The sequence below is a fragment of the Microtus oregoni genome, unplaced genomic scaffold (assembly GCF_018167655.1).
Source record: "Microtus oregoni isolate MIOR12 unplaced genomic scaffold, Mior012 000067F_ref0000223, whole genome shotgun sequence".
In the NCBI taxonomy this organism is placed as follows: Eukaryota; Metazoa; Chordata; class Mammalia; order Rodentia; family Cricetidae; genus Microtus; species Microtus oregoni.
The window spans coordinates 24,707-33,406 of NW_024543974.1; the positions used below are offsets into that span (position 1 = coordinate 24,707).

The 8,700-nt window shown below is 50.8% G+C and overlaps 1 pseudogene; it reads right to left on the reverse strand.

Moving 5' to 3' along the window:
• Positions 1-2,794: 2,794 nt before the first annotated feature.
• On the reverse strand, positions 2,795-2,970 carry LOC121440495 (annotated as a pseudogene).
• Positions 2,971-8,700: the final 5,730 nt, after the last annotated feature.

The window sequence follows — 8,700 nt, forward strand, 5'->3', positions numbered from 1 at the left end:
TGTGTGTTCTTCGGTGAAAATCACATTCTATGGGCATGGCAAATGGCTCCTTCCTCTGGGCAGCCTTGGGGGTGTCCAGTGTGGGAATCCTTGGGGAGTCTCCAATGTGGGCCCATGCCTGGCCTCCCAGGTCTGCCCCACGTGAGGCCTTTAACATATCTCCACCCATTTTCCTGATAAGTCCCTTTGCTCTTCTTGTCCCACAATGATACCACCTTAAAATGGGGGACTGGAAGGTTTCCTGAAGTGGAGTAACTCTTTAGATGTGCTGAAGTAGCCACTGTTCTTACTCTGAATTCCTAACAAGCATCCTTTGGCTATGCAAAGTCGGTTCTTTTAAAATTACATGAGGTGAGGTGTCAAGCCAGACTCGAGTGGAGATTTGTTCGTTTGTTTGTTTCAGAAAGCCAAGGACTTGCATGAACATGGCAAAACTCTCATTGGTGGCGAAGAAAGTGAAGTGAAGAAACAAATCTCCAAGGCGCAGGACAGAGTTATCATGGAAAGTGTAAGTCGTGGGTCTGTGATGCTGTGTGCCTCGGAATGGCTTCCTAAGGGCAGAGATGGAACAATGATCCCCTAACTCTCCGTTTTCCCACAGCAAGAGCAGGATGTGTCGGTAGTTGAAACGTACCTTCAGTCCCTGGTCCTTACAGCTGTGAAGAAACCTTCTGAAGCTCACCTGGAGGAGGCACAGGGAGCAATAGCCGTGCCCAGAGGGTGTTAGTAGTAGTCAGTGCAGCTCCTTTCTCTTTACTTTGTCGGTTAGAAATAAGACTGAGACTCTGTTGACCATGAAGTGAACCCCAACAGTTCTGTGAGTAGCAACATTTAAGTGTGGACCCTCCTGACCCTGACATTCTCCCCAGCAGGGCCAGTTACATTCAGGAAGCCAATGTCATTTGATTCTACGACAGGCTGCTTTGGTTCTCTGTCACCTGCCCAAAGTGAATGTTACCTTGCTTATTTCAGGAAGAAATAAATAACGGTGGGATCCGCCTTTCCGTGCTTGCTTTCATCCATTCATGAGGTCACAGAGCCAACTGCATTGCAAATGGAAAACCAGCCCCACCTGCTCACTCAGACGTTCAGTAGAGCACAACTCTGTAGTTTCGTGCTCAGATGCGCTAGACTGTTAACACGGTTCCCGAGGCAGAGCCAGATCTTCACGTGTTGGCTTAGAGCTTGCAGTGGGGCTCTGGCTTTTCCCAAAGACATCCAGACTCATTTCTGGCATTATTCAACACTGGCTGGAAGATCCCTGCCCTTCCCTTTGGTCAAAAATATTTTATCTGTGAGTGTGTGCATAGGCACTTACAGTTTCAGTATTTTCGGTGGGTGTTTCCACGAGCATTTTCTAGTGTTCTCTTTAGAGTTTAATTTTACTCACGTAGTTCTGCGTGTGCGTGCGTGTGTGTTTGTCTGACTCTTGTGTCATTCTCTTACTCTTGTCCTGTGCTGTATCTTTTGAAGGAATCCCGAGAATCTGTGTTCAGTACATTTGACATTTATCTTCCTTGTTGAGTCTTTGCGAGCATATTCCCAGTGTGTGTCGGTACCAGGAAGGTCAGACTTTAGGCTCAGTTCCCCTAGGGCTTGAGTTACAGGGGGTTGTGAGCTACCCAAAGTCGGCGGTGGCTAGCTGAATCCCAGTCTTCTGGAACCACAGCTGGAGCTCTCAACCATGGAGCCATCTCTCCAGCCCTGTTCAGCACACTTGAAATTGCTTGACCTTTTACCCGGAGTTTGTGAGCTAAGCCTATTCTTTGTGTAGATTACAGAAATGAATCTATGATGGAGAACAAAAGCCTTCTGGGAGGGGAGAGAGGAAGGAGGATCACATTCTCCTGTCCTTCCCGTCCTGTGGCTCTGCCTACCACTCTTTGTCCCAAATTTTCATGGTGAATTCTAGTCTTCCTTTGAAGGCCAACCTGATGGATTTTTTTCTTTTTTACAAAAATGTTACGTGTGTGTGTGTGCACGCACACGCACACGTACACAGATAGGACAGAGGATAGACCTTGGGAGTGAGTCCTGAAGTTGTCGGACCTGGAGATTGGACCCAACTCATCAGGCCTGGTGGAACGTGCCTGTTCAGCCATCTTACTAGCCCATTGACTTTACTACCACATACATCCCTCCATCCCTCCATCCCTCTTCCCTCCCTCCATCCCTCCTCTCCCTCCCTAGTATTCCCTTCCTCCTCTTGTGTTTCACCCTCACCCCTGCCGTGTGTGTGACTGTGTAGGGCAAAGGCTGACACTGCGTATCATCTGTAACCCCTCTTTTCCCAGACAGGATGTGATATTTATTACTGAACATGATTTAGTAGGGTAGAGGGTAGCACCACAGTAGAAGCCCCGAGGAGTGCGGGGCCCGCCAATGCCCGTGGGACCAGGATTGGTGATGCAGCTGACCCCTCGGCCATCAGGAACGAGTCACTTCTCAGCGACTGTGTCCTTCAGATCAATCTACATTCAGTTTAGTGAAGCCTCACCTCTTTGAGAGAGACAGACAAAGAAGAACTCAGTGAGGACGACCAGGGCAAGAAAGTGGGAGGAAGGGGCTTAATAACACCACTTGCCTCTGGCAGCACGGAGAGCTTGAACTTGGCTTTACGTAGGGCCTCCATCCGATGTTCCTTATTCTGAGGCATGATTCAGGTGGACGTGATGGCCTGGACAGTGAGACCCCTGGCCGTGGTGACCTGAGGCTTCCCTAGGGCACAGCGAATACCTGTCTGGGGCCTAGATTGGAGGCGACATTGAGGTCAGAGCTCGAAGAGCCTTCAGAAGATTGTCTCCAAGGTCCCTTCGGGGAGCCCATACAGGCAACAGGGTGAGGTCACTCCGAACGAGTGTGCTGTTGGCAAGCATTGCACACCAGGCCCCAGTGAGAAGCTGCTGGCAACCGTTGCACAGCGGGCCCCGCTGAGAAAGGGGACCTCCCGTGCAGCTTAGTTGGCTGCAGATTTACCTTATCTTTTAAGACACAGTCTCTCAGTGAACATGAAACTCACTGATTTTGTCAGGCGGAGTGGCCAGAGAGCTTTGCGGATGGATCCAGCACTCTGTCCTCCACGCCAGACATGCTGGCTCTAGGGTTTAGGAGTATTGCTGTGCCTGGATTTTCCGTGGGCGCTGGTGATCTGAACTCAGGTTCTCATGCTTGCATGGGAAAACCTAACCCACTGAGCCATGATCCTTGCCCATCTTTAATTTTATGGTCAGTAACATTAGTGTTAGAAATGAATGACATCTGCGGTGCCATTTTATCCCACGTACACATGTGCATGGATGGTGTGCAGCCTCGCCATACTGCTACCTTCTCCCTGCTCTCAGATGCTACAACTCACAAACCTCTTCACAGCCTGGCCTATCCTACTTTCTGCTCCCTGGGTTTCATTGTGTTTGTTTGTTTGGTTGGTTGGTTTTCATTATGAGATAAAAGGGAACATGTGACACTTGGCGTGGCTCTCTTGCTGCTCTGTGATGTCCCGTTGCATCCATTTGCCTGTGGATGACAGGCTTTCCTTTGCTTGTCCCTCATGCGAATGTGCCATGTCATGTATGTGTTAAATACTGTATTCTGTATGTAACACAGCATTTTCTTCATGCCGTATTCGTTGATGGCCACCCAGGATACTTCCTTGAGCTTTTCAATGTCTCCTCTAACTACAAGGCAGCGTGTCTTTGTTGGTTTATGTTGTCAGCGTGGCTGGACTGACAGACGTCTAGAGTAGAATTAGGGAAGCTCACTTCTGGTGTGTCTGTTCTAGAACCATTGTCAGAGAGGACGGATTTCCCAGGAGAGTAACAGGGGAAGGTCTCTCCCTGGGTGTGGATTTTCCATGCAGTAGTCTGGGAGCCCAGGCAGAATTAAAGAAGAGAAAGCCTGCCAGGGCAGCCTAACTCCATCCTTCCTGAGCAAGAGCATGTAGTACCGTCACCATCACTCATGGCCACAAGACTCCAGAGCCTCCAGCCATCTAATGGAGATGCACAGCAGCTACAGTCCAGGGAGCTTCCAGGCCTGGATTGCAGCTACATCATTTGTTCTCCTTGAGCCGAGGCTTCCAGCTTGTCAGTTTAGCTGATACTGAATTATCCCACTGTCTGGCATGCAGAAGGCCATTTGTGGACAATCCAGCACCCAATTGGGTAAGGCATTCAAAGAATTCCAGCCACCCCGTGAATGTGTGTGTGTGTCTGTGTGTGTGTCTGTGTGTATGTCTGTGTCTGTGTGTGTGTACATTTCTCTATTGGTTCTATTCACCTAGACAGCCCTGACTTATACCGGATTCTCTCTTATGCGTGTGTTAGGATGAGGGGTTTAAGTTTAATTGGCCATGTTCATTAGGTGAAGCAAAGGGGGCTTCTGATTGCTGGACTTTGGTAGTCAACCTCAGGAAGAGGAAGTGACCACATGAGTGAATGGACCTTGGTGGCTAGCTTTAGGAATGTCATCTAACAGTCTTCAGCAAGGCAGAGGGAATGGGAGAGAAGGGCAAAGCCTGCCAGAGCCATGCACACCAATTTCAAGCTAGCCAGAGTCCCTTCAGCCATCCACGTTGGTGCCAGGACTAGAGAGAGCAAACTCGACATGGCACCTTTTGAGAGTCCTAAAACCCATGGATTGCAACCTGAGGGCTGCAGACCCTCGGGGGTGGGGTGTCAAATGATCCTCTCACAGGGGTCGCCCGAGGCCATCGGAAAATGTAGATATTTCCATTTCTGTTCATAACAGTAGCAAAATTAGAGTTATGCAGTAGCAATGAAAACGACGTTTTGGTTGGGGTCACCACAACACGAGGGACTGTATTAAAGGGTTGCAGCATTAGGAAGGTTGAGAACCACTGCTTTACACTCTCAAAGCCCACCTCCAGTGACACACCTCTGCCCACAAGGCCACCCTTCCTGAGCCTCCCCAAAAGCAACACCAACTCGGGAACAAGAATTGAAATATCTGAGACTATGGAGGTGCATCCCCTTCTGACTACCATAGCCCTAATGCGGCTGAAGGCATTGCAGCCATGAATCAAGCCTCACGATAAGGGCCCTTATGGGGGGACACGCCCTGGAAAGCCTCCTCGAATCTAATACATGGGCCCTGTTGGTCCCTGCTTCATGCATGCATCTATGTGCTGGACAGCCTCCCTCGTGAGCACACATTCTCCTGGTCTGCCTCATGCAGGCACGCCTCTGAGGCATCTCTCGGGCATGGCTCACGCATGAGCTTGCTGTGCTCACCTTTATGCCTGCTAAGCCCGCCACTCACGTGGGCATGTGCTAGGCCCCACCTGCTGGAACACCCTCTCCCAGCCAATCATAGAGATGCAATCTTGGGGAGGAGAGGGACTGGTTCCATATGTCCTCTTTCTGAGGAGAAAGGCACTGGGGTGATAATGGCTAGGTGGGTGATCGGATATTGGGGGATGCTGTGCTGAGGTTTTGCGGGTAATGAGAGAAATGAAAAACCGGTCAGACTGATCTAATTGCTTCCCACCACGCTGTTTAGGCTAGGCTAAAACATTTCATATGTGACAAGGGCCATCTAGTAGGAGACAGTAGCACATGGGAGAGCATTGCCTTAGGATAGCCTAGAACTGGCCAATTAAAAATATGTCCAAAGTATGCTTCATCTACATACCCCAAGGACAGATAGGAACCGGCCAACCAAGGACATACGTATGTCCATACTTCATTTGTGTAATGATACGCTTATTGAATATCGCACCCTTTTGTCTCGATCCGTAGACTGGGTTAGGGTCCAGGAGGGACCCCTGAGAGATTCTACCTGAGGTCTGACTGTTCGCTTTCAGAAGCTTCTGGACAGAATTGGGGAGGGAGAGGATAGGGAGCCACCTGTGGAATTTATACCTTTGACTTGGAGTGTCTTTGGGCATATCCCACCTTGGAGGAAGGATGGTCTTCCCCCGGAATTCCAGGAAGCCTTGGGAGTCTGGTCGTCTTAATTTGTCTTGTGATTGTTCTCGTTCGCTTCCTTTGTGGGATATTTCCCTATCTTCCCAGACCCGGAACTAGCATAACCAACAACATGGGAACGACTTGCTCTGCTCCTTTGGATTTAACCCTTGCACACTGGCAGGACATGCAGGACACCGCGAACAACAATAGCTAGCATGACTGTGAAGTAGCGTAAGTGGGTAACATTTTGCTCTGTTGAATGGCCTACTTTCAATGTTGGCTGGCCGGCAGAGGGGTAGAGGAAATAGATTGTCGTCCCCAAACTGGTCACCCAGACCAGGTTCTTTACATTGTGACTTAGCAGGGATTGATAGATCCGGTGGAGAGTCCCTGTCCTTGGGTTAAACAGAGTCAGGCTTACCTGTTGATGCCAGACTTTGGTCTCCTTCCTGCCTTTAGTTTCCTTCCTCTCTAAAATCCAATGGTGGCTGGTGGCTGTTTGGAGAGGCTAAGGAGATGAGGCCTTGCTGAGGGAAGGAAGTATGTCACTGGGGTGTGTGTAAGGGGGGGGTGGCCTTCAGGTTTCAAAAGCCTCCTTTTTCACTTGACTTCCTGGGTTGCAATTTGAGATGGGAGCCCTCAGCTCCAGCTTCCAGCGGGAGGTGCCCTGTGTGCCACCTGCATTCCCTGCCATTATGGACCCTACCTCTCTGGAAGCATAAACCCCTAATAAACTCTTTCCTCTCTGTTGTTGCCTTGGTTATGGATTGTATCACAGCAATAGAAGCCCTAACTAAGACAGCCTGATAGAAGACCTGAAGGGCTGGTGTGGGAGTCCCCTCTGTGTGCTGTGATTACCATTAATGAATAAAGAAACTGCTTTGGACCTATGGCAGGGCAGAACTTAGCTAGGTGGGGAAAACTGAACTGAATGCTGGGAGAAAGAAGGGTGGAGTCAAAAAGATGCCATGGAGCCACCACCAGAGACAGAAGCTGGGAACTTTACCTGATAAGCCACAGCCACATGGCAATACACAGATTAATACAAATGGGTTAAATCGAGATGTAAGAGTCAGCCAATAAGAAGCTAGAGCTAATGGGCCAAGCAGTGATTTAATTAATACAGTTTCTGTGTGATTGTTTTGGGTCTAGGCAGGAAGAACTAGCGGCCCCCTTCCTACTACAAAGGTTCGGTCCCACGCATGGGTGCTATGTCAGCAAACCTAACTGTATCCTCTGGAAGGTGGCCTTTATCTGCATGAGACCCTCATGTCTATAAAAATAGAAATAAGCATCTGAGGTTACTCTGTTGGATCAGGGTGGTGAAGGTGACTGACCATTAAGGGACTCCACGGTGAGGCTCCAGCCATGGCAATCAGAATCTACCTTCCTCTACAGCCCTTGGGGAGCAGAGTGTGCATCGTGAGACGTGCCTGATGGCCATCCGTCAGGCATGCATGCAAGCCTGGATAGGCCACCGTACTCATCAGACCATGCTGTACCTGCCTCGCGTGTGAGCACGCCCTTCCAGCCAAAAAGGGGTGCATGTCCATCGGAAAGGCTGGGACTAACTATCTGTGGCTGGTTTCTGAAGGGAAGGAAGCTCTCGAAGGTGTGGTTGGGTTAGGATCACCTAGTGAATAACTGGGTGAAAGGGCATCTTCTGGCGAGGTTTTAGGCAAGTAATGCTTGAACCACAGCCCCTGGGGTTGGATGGTGGGGATCCCGGGGAGGCTTGCTCAAGAGGGCCTGTGATGTGATGTGCCTGTGTCTGGCCTTAGCCTCGAACTGGACTAGACACCTCTGGAGCATCAGAGGCGAGGTTCGAGAAATAGAGGGCCTGGGAGGCCTTAGCCGGACAGGGTGTTAGAGGAGGGACGTGCGGTATCCAACAGCTGGCCCCTGTGTACTATTCGGGGACAGGATGAACACCTGAGACCTCTGAGATACAGCCACGGGCCATCAGCAACCAGAGCGCCATTTGGAGAGAAAAGCACAGTGGACCTCTCAGGTATGCTCAACTGCTGTGCCCCAGGGTAAACGCCTGTCTCTGACTGATAGATCAGCCCAGCCCTGGAGTCTCGCCTGACCTCTCCCTGTAAGTGCTTATGTTTCATGTCCCGAGAGCAGCCCATGGGACCCACTGGCCCCCATGGCACATATACGCCCCTTCCCGTGGCATCCAATCAGAGACAGACACATACACAGGAAGATGGGCTTAACTGGCTGTGACCAAGGCCCAATGAAATGAGGCCGTGGCCCATGCCTCAAGGGGAGGGCGTGACTGGTCAAGCTAGGCGTGCTGAACCCCTTGGCGCATGCGCATCATGTTGGCCCGCCCCTGCGCGTGCGACAAGGGGTATCAGGCCAGCCAATCAGAGAGTGTTATATTGCGAGGTGGGGCCAGACTAAACGTGGCCAACCTCTGAGTGGAGGGAAGCTGTCTAGCGGAGCCGAGGCACGTAGGTGAGTGGCGGGGTTTTTTGTTTCTTTGTTTTGGGGGTTTCGGGATACCGTGCCAGTGCTCCTGGGGTGGTTTAGAGGGATCAGGAAGACGAAAGCTCTTGACGCAGGACAGAGGGACCACAGAGCGAGAGGGGTCAGGGTGGCCTGTGAGGTGACTTCGGGAGCCTCACTTCCACTTCAAGCTGCAAGAGGCGCCAGAGGCAAGAATGAAAAGAGGTGATGAAGGCAGCTGAGCCCTAGAACACTGGGTGGGGCAGAGTCAGGGGCCTGAGAGAGGCGGTAGGGACTCTCCACATCTGCTGTTTTG